At 39.4% G+C, this 25,600-nt stretch overlaps 1 pseudogene; it reads right to left on the bottom strand.

Annotated features, from left to right (window-relative positions):
* LOC143379983 (nucleophosmin-like) overlaps positions 1-25,600 on the bottom strand; it is a 41,997-nt pseudogene that overhangs the window by 6,440 nt on the left and 9,957 nt on the right.

Here is a 25,600-nt window from a genome sequence, read left to right as displayed (position 1 = left end):
GCATGGAAATGGAAGGAGACCCTCAGAGGTATACAAAATTACATACAAGAGGAAGTGAGGGGAAAGAGAAAAAAATATATAAGGGGGAGAAATGAATTACAGTAGAGGGGGTAGAGAGAGAAGAGGGGGGAGGGGGGATAATAGAGGATAGGAAAGGCAGCAGAATACAACAGACACTAGTATGGCAATATGTAAATCAATGGATGTGTAACTGATGTGATTCTGCAATCTGTATACGGGGTAAAAATGGGAGTTCATCTCCCACTTGAATCAAAGTGTGAAATATGATATATCAAGAACTATGTAATGTTTTGAACAACCTACAATAAAAATTAATAAAAAAATAAAATAAAATAAAGAACTGCTAAAAAAAAAAAAAAAAAAGAAGAAGAAGGGTATGGGTAACCTTGCATAAGTAAGGACTAAATGGGGTCAATCTCAGGAATGGGATGGATCCAGACTCTCAAATGATGTGATCAATGCCCTCTCTACACACACACACACACACACACACACACACACACACCAGCTTCTTGTTATGAGGTATTCTCATTCTCTCTTTTCAGGGAAAACTGTGGCCACAGGGAGCTCCAGGCTTACATATAGTTTGGTTGCCCCAAAGGATTATGAGTCTTTTCCCTCCACCCTCAGATTATAAAAATTATGGGAAAAACTACTATTTTGACCTGACTGGAGATGTGTACCTATCATGTGACCCGTGATTGGATGGATAGAGTTGGTTGGCCAGGACTTGGGCCCTCTTTCTTGTCCTAGAAAAAGAGAATGGGTTCTTCACTTGTCAGAGAGCAATTCTTGAATAAAACAGGGGATGCCGTCTTCAGGAAAAGAGGGTAGACCACAGAAGTCTATGACAACCGTCTTCATACACCTCCACCCCATTTCTGTTCACACAGGCATAGGAGGGAACGAAACAGATTTTTGGAGACAGATAGATATAGATTTAGTTTTCCTGGAAAAAAATCAGATAGTAACCACATGACCTTGGGGAAATTTGAAACCTCTCTGTGCCTCTGCTTTCTCATTTGTACAATCCTTTAGGATTATTGTGAGAAGTAAAATCCCAGACAGAGTATCAGACGCACAGTAGGTGCTATTATTAACAGCACTTTAAACACTCAATCAACTTTGCCATCTCTCCACTTGAGGCAGGACCTCGCTTTGGGCACAAGTAAACTTGGTGATGGGGACTGGGCATGTAGCTCAGTGGTACGTTGCTTGCCTAGCATGCGTGAGGCCCTGGGTTTTATCCCTAGCACTGAAAAAATAAAAATAAGTGAACTTCTATAATAGCAGGCTGAAAGTATATCATAGATTGATTTCTGTCCACTAAAACAGAATGATACGCGACATGAGGGTACAGATAAGGCAGGTTTTGAGGATGAGGGAGGTGCTCACTTCTGTTGTCCTCAATCTTGACTTTCTAGCAATTGTCCATTGTATTAGATCGTCCTCTTTTTTAGCTGTCAAAAGTCTCTTCACACCTGTTACTTGATTTCACTGCATCACCCTGGAGGGAGGACTTTGTGTTAGGCTTCATAAACAATTAACTAGGGATCCCTAACCAGGGATCCAGAGGCAAGGTTAACACAAAATGGGCAGCAGGGGGCGCTGTAGACAAGCCCGGGAATTTCCAAGAAAAGAACCCAGCTGTGGTTCTGAACCAAGAGGGAGGGCAGGTCCAGCTTCCTGCCTGTTGGCTCTGGCCCCAGGTGCCTAGCTATTGATTGGCCTCAACCTGAAGCATGGCTACCTTGCAGGGCACCTCACCACAAATTAGGCTTCCATGCAAGCGCTCCCCCATGCACAGAAGCAGGTGAAGAAGTTGAGTGGGATCCTAGCCTGTCTCTCAGCTCTGCCAGGACCCAGGAAATAAAGTGCTGATAGCAGTTAAAACCTGTGTGCGTAGGGGTGGCGATGGGTGTAGCAGTGGGCCCCCATGGCCAGCAGACTGGCTGAACTGGATCCCTCGTCGTCAATTCTGTTCATGAATTATTCAAGCCTGCTCATCATATCCTGATGCTGGCACTGGGGAAAGCTGGAGTGTTATCTGAGGCCTCAGTCGCTTTTCCTCCCTGAAGCCCCTGTTGTTTCTTGTTAGGCCTCCCTCTGCTTTGGTTGTCAGGAATATATGCTTGTGTCCTAAGGACTCTATGCCGAAATCCTGTTGCAGGTACCCAGGGTCCTCATAGAATCCTCCATGCCTTCTGGAAACAGTACACTCCCCTCCTTTGGGAAGGTCCACTCTCCATTCCATGAGATTCTGGTAGGGCTGCCAAGCAAAACGCTCACATTTCCACACTGATGGCAGCCCAGGGCCTAACCCACCACCCTAGGCAGGGAAGAGCCAGGGCCTGTGGGAGGGCAGACCTCAAAGGCGCAGAGCTTCTGAAATTGAAGGATGGGAACGTGTTCAGAATCCAGGCTCAGCAGTCTTCCAAAGGCAGAAGAGATGCCACCCACCAATCACTGCTGTCATTGGGAACTCATTTGGGTCAGAGATGCAGACTGAGGACTGTTGCTGCCCCATTATCAGGTGAAAAGTGCAAAGTAAAATTCCTTCTGAATTAGAATTTCCCTTGCTTCTACTCAAGACAGGTAGGTGGTCAGGGCTTTGGGTTCCTTCATTAGGTGGAATCTATGCGGTGGAGCAGAAAGCAAAAGCTTCGGAAACCCTACCTTCCTTCCTGCCTGCCTGTCTTTCTGTGAAAAGCTAAACTCCCCACAGTCCTAGACTCCTGGGAGGAGATGGGAGAAAGGTAATGACTTTACAGAAGCAGCAGAAGCAGAGCAGAGGTGGAGAAGCAACTCCAAAAGGGGACGGACATCTGGGGTCCGCCAACAGCAGGGAGCTGGGGCCCACGTAACCATGTGGGTGTCGATGTCGTTGGAGCTAGCACAGAACAGATTGCTGGAACAGAATGTTAAATTTTCAGGAATTTTGCAAACTGGTTGACTACTTTGGGCTTCTCGAAAGCTGCTCTGGTGGGAATGTTTACACCATGGAAATTGGCACATGCTACTAGTTAGGGTTCCTTCCCCTGCCCCCAAAGCCAGTATATCACAGAACATGAGTGGACAGGTCACCCAATCTTATCGTTCAGATAATGGCAGCTGCCCTGGGAAGAATGAGTAACAGGGATGGGAGACAAGACCAGAAATTGTGTTGTGCTAAAAGTATTCCCTACTAGAAAGCCAAGAGGAAGTTCTTCATGGAAAGACATGAACATGGAGATAAAGAACCCCCCACCTCCTCCCCTACTTCTGTTTTCTTTCTTTCTTACCTCATAATCATGCTCATACTAGAGATTTTAGAAAAGAATAGAAGGCAGCAGTTGGATGGTTGCAAGGAAGGCTTGGGAATCAGACAGACTGGTTCCCACCCACCCTGCCTCTCAGGCTGTGTGACAGTGAGAAAAACTGCCCTGTGTGTTTGGATCAGGAGTCAGGCCACTCTGATCATCAGCTCCCGTTAAGGTTCTTGATTGACCCCAAAGAGTCCTACCCTTGTCTTCTCAGAGCCCCTTCAATGAACAGTGACAGCGGCCCACAAGCCTGGTCCACAGAACGTGGGAAGGATTTAGGCGGTATCCTGCCAACTCAGAGGATCACAAATCCAGCAGTCCGGGAAGCTGTTGTCTTGTCTTCCAGGCATATCTGCAAACAGAATGCCAGCTCCTGTCCCTATCATCGGTCCCTTAGGTCTTCTGAGAAAATGGATAGATCCATGGCTTTTCTGAGTTTTAGTTTTCTTATCCATTGAATAGAAGACAACACTGAATCATTACCTTTCATGGATACATATTAAAATGCCCAGAACTATTGAAAATTTGTCACTGAAAGTTCTTGGAGTTTCCCAGTTGGTTCCAAATAGGATCATGACTGATGGAACTTCTACCCTTAGACTGAAAAAAACAACAACAACAAAAAACTGCCATTATTAATCTTTTATTTGTTACAAAAACCCAAAGGAAAAGTCCTTGTCCCAGGTCCTAATGGTGCTGTTATACAGCTCTTTTCCTATTCAGCCGTTTGCTCAGGATGAATAACCTGGTAATTCTCTATTGCTTTTTTCCACAGAATGTCAAGGACCAAGAGTACACTCTCCCCATTAATGTGTATGAGGGCAGGTGCCAGCTTGAATATCTCTTGGTTTACTTGAGTCTCACTTGATTGTTTTGTTGGAGTGTGGTGTGTGTGCGTAGGGTGTGTGTGGGCTGTTTAGTGTAAGACTCTAGGAGCGTAGCATAGCCACACTTGGTGTGTGAGATGCCCCAGGGAAAGAAGATACCAAGAAGATAAAGAGAAAAATCGGGCTGAGGTTGTAGCTCAGTGGTGAGCGCTTGCCTACCATGTGTGAGGCCCTGGGTTTGATTCTCAGCACCATATATAAGTAAATAAACAAAAATAAAAGTCCTCAACAACTAAAAAAAAATTGAAAAGAATAAAGAGAAAAAAATGAAAATATACTACACACACATACACAACTTCCTATGTATACGATCAAAGCCATTCCTTTTTCTTAATTTTCTGTCTTACTGTAGGGTTTATCCCCCACTCTATCTCATTTCTATATGTCTCTTTTCGCTCTTTGTGACCTCATTAACTCAACCTCATTAACACTTCCAAAACCAGAAGTCATTTCCTGGCACCATCCCCCGCACCCCTCAAGTCCTATTTCTCTTTCTGAATTTCCCAATCTGTTCTCAAGTTCTACTTCAGGTCAGTTGCCCAAGCCAAAAATAAAAAATTAAAAAAAAAAAAAATCTCAGGATCATTCCTTATTTTTAAAATCAGCTCTATTGAGATTTAATGTACATACGAAAAATGTGCTCATTTTAAGTGTGCAGTTTCATTTTGACAAATGCGTATAGTTACATGACTATATACCACTGCAATCAAGATAAAGAGCATTTCTTCCATTCTAAAGTTTCCTCATGCACTTTTGTGATCAAGTTCTTGCCTCTACTCACAACTTAGAAATCACTGATCTACTTTCTATCCCTATAATTTTGCCTTTTCCAGAATGTCATATAAATAGAATCAGATGATAGGAAGTCTTTTAGGTCTGACGTCTTTTCTTAGCTTATTGCTTTTGAGATTTATCTTTGTCATGGCACATATCAGTAGTTCATTAATTTTTGCATATATATATTTTTTGGCGGGGGCAGGGTAATGGGGATTGAACTCAAGGGCACCCAACCACTGAGTCATATCCCCAGCCCTATTTTGTATTTTATTAGAGACAGGGTCTCACTGAGTTGCTTGGCACCTCACTAAATTGCTGAGGCTGGTTTTGAACTCACAATCCTCCTGCTTCAGCCTCCCAAGCAGCTGGGATTACAGGCATGCACCACTGCGCCTGGCTCATTCATTTTTATTGCTGAGAAATATTGCATTATATGGACACATCATAATTGTTTATCCATTCAACAGTTGATGAACACGTTGACAGGTCATTTTTAGTTTGTGACTACTGTGAATTAAATACTGTGAATATCCACATGCAGGTCTTTATATGGATATATTTTCACTTCTCTTGGGAGTAGAATTTAATTTCATTTCTAGGAGGAGAATTACTATGTTGCAGAGCCGGGTTCATTTACTGTGTTCCAAAGGGGCCCTTTCATTTTCATATCCACCGGCAACGTATTGTTACTGGAGTCACATGCCTGGGTCCAGAACAGTCGTTAAGGAGACTGGACCTGGAGGAATTTAAACACAGGCAAGGCTTTATCAGGGCTTCTGCTCAAGCAAGAAGGGAGACCCAGCTCCAGTAGAGAGTGCATCAGGCGGCTCTTCAAACAAAGTAAGGGGCCAGTTTTTATTCATGTGTAGGGGTTGAAGGGACATATTTGAGTCTAGAAATTGTCTTTGGTTTGGGGCACATTTTTAAAAGGTTCTTTTCCCCCTTGTGCAAACACTTGGGCCTTGAAGGATGGTCAGCTTGGAGCCCAGGAACTGTACTTATCTCCTCTTGGTGCTACCTCTTGTATAGACAATCTTCCTGTTGAAGAGAATGAGTCACTGAAAATCAAGAGAAGGTAAGATAACAAGCTGAGGGCCCTGGGGCTTCGCCTTCAGCCCTCTGTGGTGATTCCCCAGAAGTTTTATTCTCTTATCTAGTTTGTCCTTGGAGACATTCTGGTGAAGGCATACTGGATTTAATGATGCACCTGGGTTTTGAAGGCAGTAGGACTGTTTGAGAGTGAGGGGTAGGGGAGAACACATACCATCCTTTTAATGGTCAACAGGCTGTGGGTTGTTAAGGTCCTGAGATTGCATTAGTCCTTCTTCAGGGCAGGGTGTGGGCGTGCTGACTGTCCCAATAAGAGAATTCCAGCTGCTCCATATCATCACCAACACTTTGTATTGTTCATTTTAAAAATGTGAGCCTTTCTGGTGGATGTGTTGTGTTATAGTTTAGATGTGAGATGTTTCCCAAAAAACTCATGTGTGAGACCATGCAAGAAAGTTTAGAGGTGAAATGATTGGGTTATGAGAGCCTTAACCTAATCAGTGCATTGATCCACTTGAATGGTTTAACTGGATGGTAACTGTGGAGAGGTAGGGTGTGGCTGGAGGAGGTGGGTCACTGGGGGCCATGCTTTGGGGGTTGATATTTTATCACTGGTAAGTGGAGGAGTCTCTTCCTCCTCCTCCTCCTCCTCCTCTCCTTCCCCTTCTTCTTCTTCCTCCTCCTCCTCTTCTCCCCCACGTCCCCCTCCTTCTTCTCCTCTTCCTCCCCCTTCTCTCTTTCTCTGTGCTTCCTTGGGCAGCTTTCCTCCTCCACTCCTTTCCTCCATGATGTTCTGCCTCATCTCGGGCCTAGAGCAACGAAGTCATCCATCTATGAGCTGATAATACTGAAAATGTAATCCCAGTGACTTTTCCAAATAAACATTTCCTTCTCTAATTGTTCTTGTCAGGACTTTTGGTCACACCAGCAAAAAAGCTAAGACATGTCTTATTACCTAATTGCCTTTTAAATTTGTATTTCCCAGGTGACTAATGTGGCACATATTTTCCTGTGCTTACCTTAGCTATGGAGATCTTAACTAAATTGTTCACCCCATTTCTTGCCCATTTAAAATTGGATGGTTTCTCTTTGCATTATTGATTTGTAGGAGTTCTTTATACATTCTGCACATGAGTACCTTATCAGATGCATATTTTATCTATGGAAATAACCTGAAATACAGAGTCAGGCACAAGGAGTTTTACATAAATATTTACAACAATGAAACTGAAGACAAGTTACAGTCTAATAAAGGGAATAAAGACTGGGCTAGGGTTGTGGCTCAGTGGTAGTGCGTTTGCCTAGCATTCGTGGGGCTCTAGGTTTGATTCTCAGCACCACATACAAATAAATTAAATGAAGGTCCATTAACAACTAAAAAATATTTAAAAAAAAAATACATAAAGACATGAAAACCTGCTCTTGATAGAAAATAAAAATACCTAAAATATTAACAAAGCATTTAAAAGGCCTCAAAGGATATGCCAAATTATAAGAGTGATACCATCTAAGTGGTGAGATTATGGCTGGTGTTTACATTATCTACATTTCCAAGATTTATACAGGAAGTGTATTTTAGTTTAGAAGCAGGTGAGGAGTGGTGGTGGAGGTCATTAAGAAATAAATGGATGTAAAGTAGAGTTTGGTTCTTCCCTTACAAGCTCACCTGGACTGTGGCATGATTTCTAATGCCACTAATAACAGAGTGAGCTGGTTAATTACATAACAGACCACCCCAAAGCTCTGAGCTATAATTCCAGCTCTGGCCTTGAACTCCAGGCAGGTTTTTTGAAATGGGATTCAGAACTGTGAAGTACATTGCAAGCTTGCCATGTAGCTTTCTGGAGAACTGCTTCCCAGGTATGTACTCTAAAATATGCAAAAGTTCTTGATCCCACGGTCAATGACTTGGGAAGATCATCTTAAGAAGTCAGGCATGCTGTTAGTACCCAGAAGAGAGACACTTTGTCTTTCTGCTGGTAGAAAACAATGAGAACAAAGAAAACAAACTCAGAAGCCTGTTGGGGAAGCAGTGTGGGCAGTTATGGAGAAAGGCATCAGTTTGGAAGAGAGAAAGGAATTTAAGAAATGAAAGATGCCCCTATAGAGACTACTTGCATAAGAAAGCAATTTTCTAAAGCAAAGTTTAGGGTTAGTGATTCAGCTCATATCAGAGGTGTTTTTGAACCTGATCATCTACTTTACCCAAGGGAGGCACATTATATATATATTTGCTGATGAGGACCTATGAAACCAAGAAATAATATTCAAATTATTATTAAATATCTAGGTTTTTTTTTTTTTCAAGTTTGGCTGTCGGTCAAAATCTAACCAAGATTTGTTCTTTGAAACTTGATATGATGGAAAGCAGAAGGCCAAGAATAACCAACACAATCTTGAAGAAGAACAAAGAGGGAGAACTTTCTCTACTGATATATTTAGATGTATTATAGATAATGTTGGCACATGGTAGATAAACTGACCCATGGAATAAAACAGAAATTCCAGAGATACATGTGTATAAAGATATTTTATTTATCATGAAGGAGGCCGTAAAATATGTTCTTTTCAATAAATGGTTCTGGAACAATTGGATAACTAGGGGGAGGGACAAACTTGACCCCTTCCTCACACCATACATAAAAATTCATTTTAGGTGTATCATAGACTTAAATGTGGAAAACAAAACAATAAAGCTTCTAGAAGACAACATCAGAGAAGAGCTTCATGTCCTCAAGTTAGGGAAAGACTGCTTAATAAGTATTGATCATAAAAGAAAAGATCAATGCATTTGAGTGCATTGAAACTTAAAACTTCCTTAAAGATAAGGAAAGACTTCTTAAATATGACACAAAACACTAATTATAAAAAAATTGACTGACCTAAATTTTTAATTTGGCATTTAAACTTAACATTAAATTTAAAAGTTTTATCATTGAAAAATACAGACTATGGAGATGATATTTGCAGTATCGACAGCCTACAGAGAGCTCTAAGGAATACGTAGGTAAATACTACAAACCAGGGCTGGAGATGTGGCTCAAGCGGTAGCGCGCTCGCCTGGCATGCGTGCGGCCTGGGCTCGATCCTCAGCACCACATACAAACAAAGATGTTGTGTCCGCCAAAAACTAAAAAATAAATATTAAAAATTCTGTCTGTCTCTCTCTCTCACCTCTCTCTTTAAAAAAAAAAAAAAATACTACAAACCAATAAGAAAAGATAGTTAACCGAAAAGAAAATGGGCAAAAGATTAGAACTGATCTTTCTGGGGAAAAAAGGATATCCTATGGGCAGTAAGTGTATGAGTAGGGGCCAGGGTTGTGGCTCAGTGGTAGAGTGCTTGCCTCGCATGTGTGAGGCACTGGGTTTGATCCCTGGCACCACCTAAAAATAAACAAATAAAATAAAGGTATTGTGTCCATCTATAACTGAGAAAATACATATTAAAAAAATAAGTGTATGAATAATATTTCATACTTAAGATCAGGATACTAATAATAGAAAAATAACTATAAAAACCAAAGCCAGATACCATTAGATATCCAACAGAGTAACCAAAATGAAAAGACCAATGCTGCCAAGTGCCGGTAAGGATGTGGACAACAGATATTCTTACATGCTAGTGGAGGAGTGTGGATTGAAACAACACTCCTGAAATTTTTTTTTTTTTTTTTTTTTGAGGCAGGGTCTTACAAAATTGCTTAGGTGTTTGTTTGCTAAGTAGCTGAGGCTGACATTGAACTTGCAATCTTCCTGCCTCACTCTCCAGAGTTGCTGGGTTTACAGGTATTTTCCACCATGTCCAGCTGGAAAATCTGTATAGTATTTTTATAGTTGAAGTTACAGATAGTTTATGATCCAACATATTGTTCATAGGACATACACCCAACAGAAATGTGTGCACATGTTTTCTAAAAGACATAAACAACAAGAATGTTAATAGATAGAATCTCAGGGGCTGTGGCTGTGGCTGTGGCTCAGCAGTAGCACAGTTGCCTGGCACGTATGAGGCACTGGGTTCAATTCTCAGCACTGCATATAGATAAATGAAATAAATGTCTATCAACAACTAAAGGAAAATTTTAAAAAACAGTAGCTCTATCTGGAGTTATCTCAATCTTGAAACTGGACTAAAGTATAAACAGAAGAATGAATAAACAGAGAGTGTTATATTCATAAAATAAAATACTATTCAGCAAAGTAAAATAATAACAACAGCTATACATGATAACTTGGGTGAATTTTAACGTACTGTTGAGTGGAAGAGGCAAGATCCTTAAGCATAAATATTGTCTAATTCCATTTACAAAATTTAAATATAAGCAAAAAAACTCATAGTGTTTAGGCTTCCATGATTAAGAGGTGTTATGGTTTAGATATGAGGTTTCCCCCCAAAGCACCTGTGTTACTGCAGGAGGTGAAAGGATTAGATTATGAGGGCTATAACCTAGTTAGTCCACCCTAGTTTGAATGGACTAACTGGGGTTTAACTGTAGGCAGGCAGGGCATGGCTGGAGGAAGAAGTCGCTGGGGGTGTGCCTTGGAAGGGTTCATTTTCCCTGTAGTTCCTTCCCCTCTCTCTGTCTCTCTGGACTTCCCTGTTCCCATTAGCCAAGTGTTGCTTCTCTGTGAAGCCCTTCCACCATGATGCTCTGCCTCACCTTGGGCCAGAGCAGCAGAGGCTGCCAACCATGGACTGAACCTCTGAAACTGTGTCCCAAAATAAACTTTTCCTTCACTAAGTTTTTCTTGTCATGTCTTTTGGTCACAGAGATGAAAAGCTAACACAAGAGGCAGAACTGTAAAGAAAATCAAGGAAATAATAATCACACACGTTAAAGTAATAATTGCTTTTGGAAAGAACAGGAGTAGTAATTGAAAGAATCACTTTTGAGATTTCTGAATTGGTAATTTTGTAATTCTTTTTTTTTTTTTTTCCTAGTACCAGGGATTGAAGCCAGCCACACCCCAGCACTTTTTTATTTTGAGACAGGGGTCTTGCAAAATTGCTTAGGGCCTTGCTAATTTGCTGAAGCTGGCTTTGATTTTGCAAAACTCCTGTCTCAGCCTTCTGTGCTGCTGAGGTTATAGGCATGCTCCACTGCACCCAAAGTAATTTTGTATTTCTTGACTTAGATGTTACTTTGTATAATGCCAAGAAGCTATTTTGTACTTTTACTATTTTTGTGTTAGATTAGCCCAAGAAGATTAGATAAGCCAATAACCAGAGAAGTATCTGAAATGGTAGCCAAAAATCTTGTCCCAAAAGGGAAAAGTTTTGTGACTCTGTGGTTAGGTATCATCAAATTTTCAAAAAGAACAATTATTTCTTCCTTTATGCAACTGTTCCTGTGTTAGTATAACCCTTAGACTAGAACTAAATGATGAAAGCAAAAGAAATTTAAAATATGTGCTAAGCTCATATATAAAAAGACACCAGCATTTTTAATAAAATAGAAAATCAAACCTAGAAAGGTTTCATTAATGGAATAATATTATGACCAAGTCAGATTTATCTCAGGAACAAAAGAATGTTTTCACACCACAATATCTAGAATGCAATCCACTAGGCAAGCAAAATGAAGAAGAATGATATGAACAACAAATTGGTAGTTGCCACAAAAACATTTTATATGTGGTCTATCCAAACAATGGAATATTATCGAGTCATAAAAAAGGAATGATGTAGCTGGGTGTGGTGACACAGTTCATTATTGGGACTTTTATCATTATGCCACTATGTGAAATAGATCAAAAGAGAAAAATAATGTGATCATCTTAGTAGATGCTAAAATGTGTTTTAGTGAAACCAAAGCATCCATTCCTGACTTATCACACAAATCAAAGTCAAAACAAATTCAGAAAGTCTTTGTATTTTAAGAAAAGCAAGATTATCTTTTCTGCCATTATAAAAAACCTAGAACATACTTTAATTTCTATTAAAGTTAGGAAGAAGATATACTTTAATGATGTCCTGGAAATCCTAACCAGTACAATTAAGTAAGAAAATAATTTAATAGGTAAAATTATCTTTCAAGGTAAAGAAGATTTATTAATTACACATTATTGCAAAGAAAAACTAGAAACCTAAAGAGAATACACCAAGAAAAAAGTGTCAGGAAGCTGGAGGAAATAGCAAAAATAGATATGATATTTTGTAGGTCTTCTCAGAAATTGAGTATATTTCTTCTCTCTCTCTCTCATCTACTACTACTACTACTACTAATAATAATAATAATTTTTTTTAGGTGAGGGCTCACCATGTTGCCAAGGTGAGCTTTATACTCATGATCCTCCTGCCTCAGCCTCTTGAGTAGCTGGGATTACAGGTGTGTGTTGTGATGCCCTGCTGGAGTCAATTTCTTTATACTTTAAATCTGCATTCAACCATGTGACTTTCTTTAGAACACTGGGGCATTAGCAAACATGTCACAAGCAGAAGCTTGAAAAGTGTGTGCACATTGTGACTTGCCTTCTTTCACCATTTCTAAGACCTTTGAGACCCCTACCTTAAGAATGAGCCTAGGTGAGCTTGCCGCCTCGTGAGAAAGCTGTGGCCAGGTCATCCCTGTTGTCCCAGCTGACACAGAACCAAATGCCAGAGATATGAGTGAGCTTGTCCTCATCTGCTGGGGCCAGCTGAAGTATTGTTTTTCCACTGAAGGAAACTGAGTCAGTCCAGAAGCATTGCCAGTTGACCCACAGACTAGAGAATGAACACAATGCCACTATGTGAAATAGATCAAAAGAGAAAAATAATGTGATCATCTTAGTAAATGTAAGAATGTAAAAACAGGTTAAAACAATAGGGGTAGTTTGTTACAAAACAAAAGTAGGCAGAAATTATAAGAGAATTTAGTAAAATGGTTAGTTACTTTTTATACAATTAGTACACAAAATTGACAGTTACAAAATATAATGAAAGTAAAGGTCTTACTTAAATAGCAATACTACCACCAATTTATCTGAAAATAAACTTAACCAGAAAGAGGCAGGGAAGTATACAATATAAAGTCTCTTAATGAGTATTAATTCTTGCCAAATTTAATCTATAAACTCAATGTGATCCCAATAAAATCACTTACAAATTTTCTTTTAACATTTTATAAGGTAATTTTGGATTCATCTGTAGAAACAAACAAGACAGATAGCCAAGAAGAAAATATGAACAGAAAGATACTGGAGAACGGGAGACAGATTACTTATCTAAATGCATTTTTGAAGTTAAAAGAATTTAAAGTAACTTTTTTAGCTTGGTGCAGTGGTACGCAGGTGTAGTCCCAGCTCTGGAGGCTGAGATGGGGAATCACTTGAGTCCAGGAGTTTGAGACCAGCTTGGGTAACAAGTGAGACTCTGTCTCTCAAAAAAGAGAAAAAATTAGATAAATCAATGAAATAAAATAGAGAATTCAGGAGACTTAAATACACAAGAGGAGTTAGTAGATTATAATGGTGACATTTACAATTCACATAAAGAAAAATGGATGATTCAAAAATAGTGGCAAGACAATAGCCAGACTATTTTGGGAAAAAAATCTAGCTGTATCACTTTATTATTTTCATCAAGGTAAATACCAGAAGGAATGTGATATAAAATGTTAAAGTGAATCTATAAAAGTACTAGCAATAAGAAAGTCAAACACAGCTGGGCTTGGTTTCACACGCTTGTAATTGCAGTGGCTCCGGAGGCTAAGGCAGGAGGATCAGCCAGCCTCAACAATTTACTGAGGCCTTAAGCAACTCAGCCAGACCCTGTCTCTAAATAAAAATACAAAAAAAAAAAAAAAAAAAAAATGTCTGAGAATGTGGCTTAGTGGTTGAGTGCCCCTGAGTTCAATCCCTGGTGTGTGTGTGTATATATATGTCAAAAGGCCACATCTTATATGATTCCATTAATATGAAATGTCCTGGGAATCCACAAAATTTAAAAATACATTGATGATTTCCAGAGACAGCAGAAGACAGGGAAATGAGGAATGATTACTTAAAGGGGATGCGATTTCTTTTCAGGGTGATGAAAAGGCTAAGAAATTAGTGATAGTTACATAACTGTAAATATACTAAAAATCACTGAAATATATATTTCACAAGGGTAATTTTTATGACATGAATTCTATTTCAAAAACACTCTTTATTTATTTTTTTTAAAAAAAAGGAAAGTCAGAAGCTAGAGAATCCAAAGGAGGCTTGGACCTGAATTGTGAGGATGGGTCTAGAAGGGTTTTTCTTCTGGAAGTAGATGTTTTATAGGAGAGAAAGGGCATGAGGAGGTAAGCACTCTTGGCCTTAATTATACAGTCACTCTGTCTCTCCCCAGGATTTATGGACTGTTATTTTCTGGACAATAATTTTAAACTTAATGAATGGGTTTTGAGTTAAAAAAATACTGGAATGTAATCACAGTCACTTGGGAGGCTGAGGCAGGATGACTGCAAGTTTGAGGTCAGCTTTGACAACTTAGTAAGACCCTGTCTCAAAAAAATGTATAAAAAAAGGACTGGAGATGTATTCAGTGGTAGAATGTCCCTGGGTTCAATCCCCAATACTGCCAAAAGAAAAAAAGAAAAAAATATACTAGAAGAAAAAAAAAGGATGAATTAATTTATAATCTAGAGGAAGGGGATCTGAGGGAGGAAAAAGGGGTGGAAAGGGGAGGTCCTAGGGAATTAAATTGACCAGATTATGTTATGTGCATGTATAAATATGTCACAATGAATCCCACATTGTGCATAATTATAATGCACCAATGAAGTTAATTAAGGGCTGGGGTCGTAGCTCAGTGGTAGGGCGCTTGCCTAGCATGTGTGAAGCACAGGGTTCAATTCTCAGCACTACATATAAATAAATAAATATCCATTGACAACTGAAAAAAAATTGTTTAAAAAGTTAATTAAAAAGACATTGCTAAGCATGATCTCAAACCCAGAAGCAATAAAAAATCTTTGATTAATTTGCATGATTGTTAGCAGTTTTTAGTATTAAAAATAGTACATACATATGATAATAGTATTATAGTTATGTTTTCTTTTTAAAAATGTTATTAGAAATACACACTAAAATACTTGTAGATGATATATCTGGGAATCTGATTCAGATAATTTGTGGTGGGGTGGAAATGGAGTTTGCTAATGGGTATATGGGATACTCTTCTCTCTATTTTTTATATATTTTATTATATATTTAAATATATTTTATATGTTTGATTTTCCCATAATAAAAAGTGAAAAATAAATAGCAAGAAGAAAAGTCTATGTACAAAGTAAAAAGATAAATAAATTGGGAACAAACATATAACAGTACAGTAAAGATGGTAATCAAGGGTGTAATTCCAGGGCTGGGATGTAGCTCAGTGGTGGAGCACTTACCTAGCATGCACAAAGCCCTGGGTTTGATTCCAAAATTGTTAAAAAAAAAAAAAAAAAAAAAGGTGGTGGTGGGAGTGCTAATTTTTCAATTTATTAAAATGTTCATACAAATCACTAAGAAAAAGACAACCTAAAAGGAAATGGTGGGTGAATATATCTATAGTTGGAATAATAAAAAAGAAATGAAGTAGCCAATAAACTTGGAAAAGGTGACCAGCCTTATTCACACATGCATAGGAAAGCCAATTATGAGATGCCATTTCTCACAGAGTATTGGGAAACATGAAGAGGTTCCATAGCAGTGTGGGTGGGGGTGGGAATACAGTTGGACCTATATACTGTGTAGGAGTGCAGGTTGGTGCCACCATGAAAGGACAATGTCAGAATATCTGTCAACATATTAAAATACATATCAATAGCTGAGCATGGTGGTGCAAGCCTGTAATCCTGGAGGATCTGAGTTCAAAGCCAGCCTCAGCAAAAAGCGAAGCGCTAAGCAACTCAATGAGACCCTGTCTCTAAATAAAATACAAAATAGGGCTGGGATGTGGCTCAGTGGTCTAGTGCCCCTGGTACCCCCCCCCCAGAATACCCCCCCCAGTGCTATATATTTAACAGAATATTATTCTGCCTTACAAGGAAGAATTTTCTAACATATGCTGCAATGTGGATAACCCTCGTGGACACTATGCTAAATAAAACAAGCAAATCAGAAAAAGGCAAACACTGATTCCACTTATACGAGGCATTTGAGTAGTCAAAATCATAGAAATAGAAAGGAGGACGGTGGTTGCTAGGGAGGGGGACAGAGATAGAATAAACAGTTAATGTCTCATGGGTAAAGAATTCCATTTGGGAGGGTGAACAGAATGCGGGAGATGACTGGTGGTGCTGACTACACAACAATATGCACTTAATACTACCGAACTGGGCACTAAAAACAGTTCATTGGACTGGGCATGGTGGTACATTACTGCATGCCTGTAATCCCAGCTGCCCAGGAGGCTGAGGCAAGAGGCCTCAGCAACTTAGTGAGACCCTGTCTCAAATAAAAAATAAAAAGGACTGGGGATGTAGCTCAGTGGTAGAACTCCTGGGTTCAATTCCCAGTATGGGGGCGGGAAAAAGCTTAAATGGTCAATTGTATGTACGGTTTATCACAATAAAATTAAATTAAAAAAAAAAAAAAAATATATATATATATATATATATATATATATGTATAACCCTTGACCCAACAACTCCATTACCGAGCATTTACTTTAAGTTAGATAAGAAAAAAAAAAATATGCCATGTATGTTCATTCCAATTGTCTGAAACAAAAAACTTCAAGCAATTAAAATGCCCAATGATAGTGGGTTAGTTGGGCATGGTGGCACATGCCTATAATCCCAGCAGTTTGGGAGGCTGTGGCAGAAGGATCACAGTTTAAAGCCAGCCTCAGCAATTTAGCAAGGGCCTAAGCAACTTAGCAAGATCCTGTCTCAAAATAAAAAATAAGAAGTGGGGTGGGGATGTGGCTCAGTAGCTAAGCACCCCTAGTTTCAGTCCCTATTACAAAAAAAAAAAAAAAAGATCGTGAATTAGTTAAATAAATTACGGGAAAACCATACAACATACACTCTGTAGATATTTTGAAAACGGGATTGAGCTGAGACATATTACTATGTAATTGAGGCAACAAACTGCCACAGAGTGTTTATTGCACAACCCACGTATATAATTTTAAAAAGCACGTGTTGCGTGATAGATTATTACTATTTTATGCAATCATTACATACTTCTCTGGGGTCATCCATAAGTTGTCACTAGTGGGAAGAGAAGTAGAGATGGTGGTGATCATAGTGGGATTTCATTTTATATAGTTTTGTAGTGCGTGGACATTTTGTTTTCTTCATTTGAATGTATTCGTCCTTAATTTTTTAAAGTTTAACAGAAATGTGACATTTTGTACTCAGAGGCTGTGAGCCTTGGCAGATGGCTCACAAGATGTATTTCCGTTTGGATGTTACATCTTACCACCCTTTGGATAGGTCAAATTTCACAATAATAACATTACACATTATTTTGCCTAGAACTTTCTATCCCTTTCTTCCCTTGGCTTCTCTCCTTCCACTCCCTGCAGGAGCTCACTTCCCTGTCTAAACTCGGCTCCTGTGGCTGTTAAACACTGCATTGTGACGTCTTGGAAACAGCTGCCTTCCTTCTGGGGTTACTAAATTCGTGAAGGTCACTGTCCTCGACCTTTTTGTACTGCTCCTTGTACCAGGTAAGCGTTCAGCGTGCAGGGACAGCTCAATGCATATTTGAAAAATAAAATTTTCTTGGCTATGGTGGATTCTCTTGCTTTGAAAGACTCAAAGCTTCAGTTTGGGGTCCTTCATTCCCAGTATCTTGAACTCCATTTCTTCTTGCTCAGAGCCCCTCGGTTCTGGGGAAAGTAGCTAACAGCAAATCTTACTAGGTGGGTGTCCCCTAATTTTTCACATATGTTTTCCGTTAGTTCTCTAGTTCTCTTTAGTTTCTTGGAGTGGGCAAACTAGAGAAAAGAGCCCCAGACCCTAGAATCAGGAGACTGACTAGGCCCAGCTTTGCCACCAACTTACTGAGTGACTGCAGCCCCAGGGTCGCCCTTGAAGATATGAAAATAAACTCTAGACCCCACCTCCCCATCCTGCTGCTGGTGCTGACCCTTGGCAACACCACCACACCCTCCTCTCTACTCATCTTCACCTCCTCAGTGGCTCTCTGCTATAGTTTGGATCTGAAATATCCCCCGAAAATCCCTGGCTTTTCCCCAGGAGGCACAAAGTCTCCCCGGGATAATTTCTTCTTTACTTAGTTGTTTCCATCTGATCAAGAGGATGTAGGAGTTGTTTCATCTCCATACTCATGATCTGCTCTTCTATGTTGTTTATTTATTTTTATTTAATTTTTTTTTTTTAAGGATCCCAGGTTCCAAGCCAGCCTGAGACCTGGGACATGGCAGGGCAGATGCCTTTTTTTTTTTTTATATATACCTTTATTTTATTTATTTATTTTTATGTGGTGCTAAGGATGGAACCCAGTGCCTCACACATGCTAGGCGAGTGCTCTACCACTGAGCCACAAACCCAGCCCTCTGTGGTTTTTTTCTTTTTTTTTTTTTTTTAATTTTGATTGGTTATATATGACAACGGGAATGCATTACAATTCATATTATACATATAGAGCACAATTTTTCATATCTCTGGTTGTACACTCTGTGTTGTTTATGACAACACTTTCCACCACTTTTCTTTTCCTCCCTCATCTCCAAAAATAGCAAATAACATTGATTGCCCAGATTTTCCACCTGAGTTTGTTTTTTATTTTTGAGAGAAATCAGCACGGGTGCTGAGTGCTGCCTCAGCAGCAAATAAATGCTGGTATTTAACCCCAGGACAGAGTCAAAGGTTCTACTTTCCTGCACCGCAGCTGCAAATCTGTCTTTATTCTCAGCATGGGAAGAACAGATGTAGTTTGTGGTGTGAGAACTATACATGGGAATAGCTTGGATGTGCCTGGATTTTTGCATTGAATATGCTACTGAAATTGAAGGCGAACTTAGATTTATCTTATAACAAAGTCGGGCTTACCCAGAATGATTGTGGCTGCTGCAACAAAGATACCAAAGATGGCATAATTTATAAATGATAGAAATTTATTTATCGAGGCACTTGCAAATTCAATGTCTGGTGGGCAAGCTCTCTGATTCATAGGGTACTTCCCTGCCATGTTCTCAAACAGGCACCCTGGGTCTCTTTTATAAGGGCACTAATCCCGTTCACCCCAATCACTTTAGGACCTAATCACTTCCTAAAGGCCCCACCTCTTAATACTACACTGGGGCAAGGTTTCAATATATGAGTGCTGTGGGCTGGGGGAATACAGACATTCAGATCATGGTAATTAGTGAACAAGAGTTTCCATGATAATTGGATGTCTTTTAGGTAATACGTGTGTAACCCAGTTTCTCCAGGTCGTATTAGTTAGGGGATTCAAATAGGATTATAGGATGAGCAGTAACTTCTGGAAGGGCCGGCTCCCTTAGGAGGTTGGTGCTCAGTTTAATGCTCCTCTATTGCAATCATGAGATTCTTAAGTTTAAAACAGTGAACTCACGTTTCCATTTTACACTGGGCTCTGCAAAATTTTAAAAAATTGTTTCTTTTGTTTATTTTTATTTGTTCTTTTTAGTTGTACATGACAGTAGAGTATAATTTGACAAATCTTATTCTAATTAGGATCTCATTTTTGCGGCTGTACATGATGAAGAGATTCACTGTGCTGTGTTCATATATGTAACATAGGAAAGTCATGACAGATTAATTCCACTGTCTTTCCTATGTCCATCCTCCCTCTCTTCCCTTTATTCCCCTTTGTCCTATCTACTGAATTTCTATTCTTTCCTTCCCCTCCTTGTTGTGTGTTGGCATCCACATATCAGAGAGAACATTCAACCTTTATTTTGGGGGGATTGGCTTATTTCACTTAGCATAATAGTCTCCAGGTCCATCCATTTTTCTGGCAAATGTCACAAGTCATTCTTTTTTATGGCTGAATAATACTCCATTGTGTATATGTACCATATTTTCTGTATCCATTCATCTGTTGAAGGGCACCTAGGTTGGTTCCATAGCTTAGCTATTGTGAATTGAACCGTCATAAACATTGATGTGGCTGCATCACTATAGTATGCCGATTTTAAATCCTTTGGGTATATACTGAAGAGTGGGATAACTGGGTCAAATGATAGTTCTATTCCAAGTTTTCTGAGGACTCTCCATACTGCTTTCCAGAGTGATTGCACCAATTGCAGTCCTACCAGCAATGTAGGAGTGAATCCTTTTTCCCCACATCCTGGCCAACATTTATTGTTATATGTACTCTTGATTGTTGCCATTCTGACTGGAGTGAGATGAAATCTCAGTGTAGTTCAAGGCCAACATCATTCTAAATGGAGAAAAAATGAAAGCATTCCCTCCAAAAACTGGAACGAGGCAGGGAGGCCCTCTTTCACCACTTCTATTCCACACATGACTTGAGACTAGATTTAATTGCCAGAGCAATCAAACAGATGAAAGAACTTATAGGGATATAAATAGGAAAAGAAGAGCTAGCTATCCCTATTTGCCCATGACATGATCCTGTACTTAAAAGGGCCCTGCAAATTTTGTTTCCCATTTCTACTGCCCTTGTTAATCCAGTCCCATTGTGTCCTGGAGCCTTCTCTCCGAGCCCCAGGGGGAGGTTTCCCAGAAGTGGATGAACCACTCAGTCACCTTTCTTTGTACTTGCTTCATTTCCTTTCTTGCCCCAACTCCAACGCTGAGATCAGGATGTGAACACTGAGATCAGGAATGTCTGGCAGCTGAGGGAGGGTGCTGTGCTCCCTGGAGCCCTCCCCCCCCACCAGGGCAGATGCCATGCTGCCTGTTGTTATGGAAGTATTTTCTTGTTCTCTGTGATACATTCTATCTCCTACCTCCAGGCCTCTCTGCCTGTACCCTAGGGGTCTCATGATGCTTGGCATAAAAGCTGTCTCAAACATCTGCATGTGGCCCTCTCTCCTCTCTGGGACCCTGGACAGTAAACCTGCCCTCTTGGTCTCCCCCTCCTCTGCTACACTTTCTCCAGAGCTTCTGTTCTCCACTCTAGACACCTTCTCCTCCACAGAGCATAGTGTTTGTTTCCCTCTGAACCCTTTACTGCCCTGGCAAATAAGAATTACATTAGCCAACTCTGTTTTCCAGATCTTTATCCCCCGAGTATACTAATTGAGGCAACAAAGGTGGGGATTTCTCTAGGCAAAATAAGTTGGGAAACTGCATTAAAGCAAATGAAAGAATACAAAAAGAAAAAGAAAGGGAGACAGACCTCATCGGATCAGTGATGCTTTATTAAGCAGCAGAGAGGCACATTTTCAAGGGGAAAATGGCAATGGGCTACAAGGGGGTCTGAGTTTTGCAGGATTTAGCAGGGCCACATCCTGGGAGAAGTTGGTCAGTTACTCCTGGAGGGCCTACTTTCAGTGGACAGGGGAATTTTGGCAGATAAGAGAGACTGTGCAAAACCAGACAAAGACACATCAAAGAAAGAAAACCTCAGACCAATATCTCTAATCAACATAGATACAAAAATTCTCAATAAAATTCTGGTAAATCGATTACAAAAACATATCAAAAAGATTGTGCACCATGATCAAGCAGGATTCATCTCAGGGATGCAAGGTTGGTTCAACATATGGAAATCAATAAATGTAATCCATCACACCTCATAGGCTTAAAGATAAGAACCATATGATCATCTCAATGGACACAGAAAAAGCATTTGACAAAATACAGAACCCCTTTATGTTCAAAACACTTGAAAAACTAGGGATAACAGGAACATATCTCAACATCATAAAGGCTATCTATGCTAAGCCTCAGGCCAACATCATTCTAAATGGAGAAATAATGAAGGCACTACCTCTAAAAACTGGAACAAGACAGGGATGCTCTCTTTCACCATTTCTATTCAACATAGTTCTTGAAACACTGGCCAAAGCAATTAGACAAATGAAAGAAATCAAAGGGATATGTATAGGAAAAGAAGAACTTAAATTAGCTCTATTTGTTGACGATATGATTCTATACCTAGAAGACCCCCCCCCCAAAAAAAAAAAGAAAAAAAAAAACAACTCCACCAGAAAACTAGAACTAGTAAATGAATTCAGCAAAGTAGCAGGATATAAAATCAACACCCATCAATCAAAGGCATTTCTGTATATCAGTGACAAATCCTCTGAGAAGGAAATAAGGAAAACTACCCCATTCACAATATCTAAAAAAAAAAAAAAAAAAAGATACTTGGGAATCAACGAAAGAGGTGAAAGATCTATACAATGAAAACTACAGAACCTTAAAGAGAGAAATCAAAGAAGACCTTAGAAGATGGAAAGATCTACCTTGCTCTTGGATAGGCAGAATTAATATTATCAAAATGACCATACTCCTAAAAGCACTATACAAATTTAATGCAATTCCGATGAAAATCCCAGTGGAATTCCTCATAGAAATAGAAAAAGCAATCATGACATTCATCTGGAAAAATAAGAGACCCAGAATAGCTAAAGCAATCCTTAGCAGGAAGAATGAAGCAGGTAGCATTGCTATACCAGACCTTAAACTATACTACAGAGCAATAGTAACAAAAACAGCATGATATTGGCACCAAAACAGGCTGGTAGACCAATGGTATAGAAATCACAAAATTACAATTATCTTGTATTAGACAAAGGAGCCAAAAACATGCACTGGAGAAAAGATAGCAAGATTCAACAAATGGTGCTGGGAAAACTGGAAATCCATATGCAAAAAAATGAAATTAAATCCTATCTCTCACCATGCACAAAACTTAATTCAAAATGGATCAAGGACCTAGGAATTAAACCAGAGACTCTGTATCTAATAGAAGAAAAAAGTAAGCCCTAATCTTCGTCATGTGGGATTAGGACCCAACTTCCTTAATAAGACTCCTACAGCACAAGAATTAAAACCAAGAATCAATAAATGGGATGAAATCAAACTAAAATGTTTCTTGTCAGCAAAAGAAACAATCTGTGAGGTGAACAGAGAGCCTACATCCTGAGAGCAAATTTTTATCCCTCACACATCCGATAGAGCACTAATCTCTAGGGTATATAAAGAACTCAAAAAGCTAAACACCGAAAAAACAAATAACCCAATCAACAAATAGACCAAGGACCTGAATAGACACTTCTCAGAAAAGGATATACAATCAATCAACAAATATATGAAAAAATGCTCATCCACTCTAGCAATCAGAGAAATGCAAATCAAAACTACTCTAAGATATCATCTCACTCTAGTCAGAATGGCAGCTATTATGAAGACAAACAACAATAAGTGTTGGCGAAGTTGGGGTCGGGGAGGTACACTCATACATTGCTGGTGGGCCTGCAAATTGGTGCAGCCAATATGGAAAGCAGTATGGATACTCCTTGGAAATCTGGGAAGGGAACCACCATTTGACCCAGCTATTCCTCTCCTCGGACTATACCCAAAGGACTTAAAAACAGCATACTACAGGGACACAGCCACATCAAAGTTTATAGCAGCACAATTCACAATAGCTAAACTATGGAGCCAATTTAGATGCCCTTCAGTGGATGAATGGATTTAAAAAATATGGCATAAGATTATACTAAGTGAAGCTAGCCAATCCCTAAAAAACAAATGCCTAATGTCTTCTTTGATATAAGGAGAGCAACTAAAAACAGAGCAGGGAGGAAGAGCGTGAGAAAAAGATTAACATTAAACAGGGACGAGAGGTGGGAGGGAAAGGGAGAGAGAAGGGAAATTGCATGGAAGTGGAAGGTGACCCTAATTGTTATACAAAATTACATATAAGAGGTTGTGAGGGGAAAGGGAAAAAAAATCAAGGGAGAGAAATGAATTACAGTAGATGGGGTAGAGAGAGAAGATGGGAGGGGAGGGGAGGGGGGATAGTAGAGGATAGGAAAGATAGCAGAATACAACAGTCACTAGTATGGCAGTATGTAAAAACGTGGATGTGTAACTGATGCGATTCTGCAATCTGTATACGGGGTAAAAATGGGAGTTCATAACCCACTTGAATCAAATGTATGAAATATGATATGTCAAGAGCTTTGTAATGTTTTGAACAACCAATAAAAATAAATAAATAAATACCTAAAAACTAAAAAAAAAAAAAAATGTGGCATATATACACAATGGAATTTTACTCAGCATTAAAAAAGAACAAAATCATGGCATTTGCAGGTAAATGGATGGCGTTGGAGAAGATAATGCTAAGTTAGCCAATCCCCCCCAAAACAAATGCCAAATGTTTTCTCTGATATAAGGAGGCTGACTCATAATGGGGTAGGGAGGGGGGAGCATGGGAGGAATAGATTAATTCTAGATAGGGAAGAGGGGTGGGAGGGGAAGGGAGGGGGCAGGGGATTAGCAAGGATGGTGGAATTTGATGGACATCATTATATAAAGTACATGTATGAAGACTTGAATTGGGTGTCAACATACTTTATATACAAAGAGAGATATGAAAAATTATGGTATATATGTGTATTAAGAATTGTAATGCATTCCACTGCTGTTGTATATTTTAAAAAAATAAAATCAATAAAAGATTAAGAGAGAGAGAGAGAGAGAGAGAGAGAGAAAGAGAGAGAAAGAGAGATTGTGAAAGGTCAGATTCCTGAGCTCCCTTTTCCCAGAAGGGTTTCCTAAGTCTCCATTTCCTTTACTTATTGTGATATGCTCTTGGAGATTTAACTAATTATTACTAGGTGGTTGAAAGTATGGGAGGAGCTATTTAACTTAACGTAACCCAGTGTTTCCTAAGTTAAACTGGGCATTCCATACTCTCACCATCCCTGTGCCCCCATCTGACACACATACTAGTGCACACAGGTGTACGTGTGCATCAACATTATTCAGATGGCATTCTTGGGTGATGCTCTCTTAGAATATAACAAAGAAAGTTGATTAAACAAATTCTGAACATAGTTGAATATTTCTTTGAGGATTTTTAGGGTGATAGTAGTTCTCTTTTGACCTCTGAACAAATGGAAACTAATCATAGTCTGAATCATGTTTAAAATATTGTAAAGACATTAATGGAGCGTCATATAGAACTGGGCATATAGTAAATCCTCTAGACTGATTGAATTACCGAATTTATAGAAACTCTTGGGGCCTCAGTTTTGTATACTTAGAGAGATTAGATTAGGTGATCTCTGATCTCACTTAATGAATATCTATCGTCTTTTTTTTTGCCAGGCACTGAGACAGGAGGAGTGGGCCCCTCCCCCAACAATTCGATATTCAGTAGGAAACAGGCAATTAACAAATAAGTCTGATATTATGTGATATTGTTACAAGAGGTACATACTAAGTATTATGGAAGTAAAGAGAAGGGTTGGGTCTTAAAAACTGGGTAAGAGTTCATTGGGATAAGAAGATACAGAGAAAAGTCCATAGAATCCTAAAGCACTGAAATTTTCAGACCCTCCTAGGACTAAGTTCTTTGACTGTACAATGTTGTGGCAACTGGCATAATGCAAATTTATACTTCACAACTCAGAGTTCCATATGTTAGATCTCCTTTACTGTGGTTTCTATGTGAG

Source organism: Callospermophilus lateralis, chromosome 14 (genome assembly GCF_048772815.1).
Source record: "Callospermophilus lateralis isolate mCalLat2 chromosome 14, mCalLat2.hap1, whole genome shotgun sequence".
In the NCBI taxonomy this organism is placed as follows: Eukaryota; Metazoa; Chordata; class Mammalia; order Rodentia; family Sciuridae; genus Callospermophilus; species Callospermophilus lateralis.
Note: the sequence above shows the minus strand (reverse complement) of the source record. Positions and strands in the feature narration are given on the sequence as shown.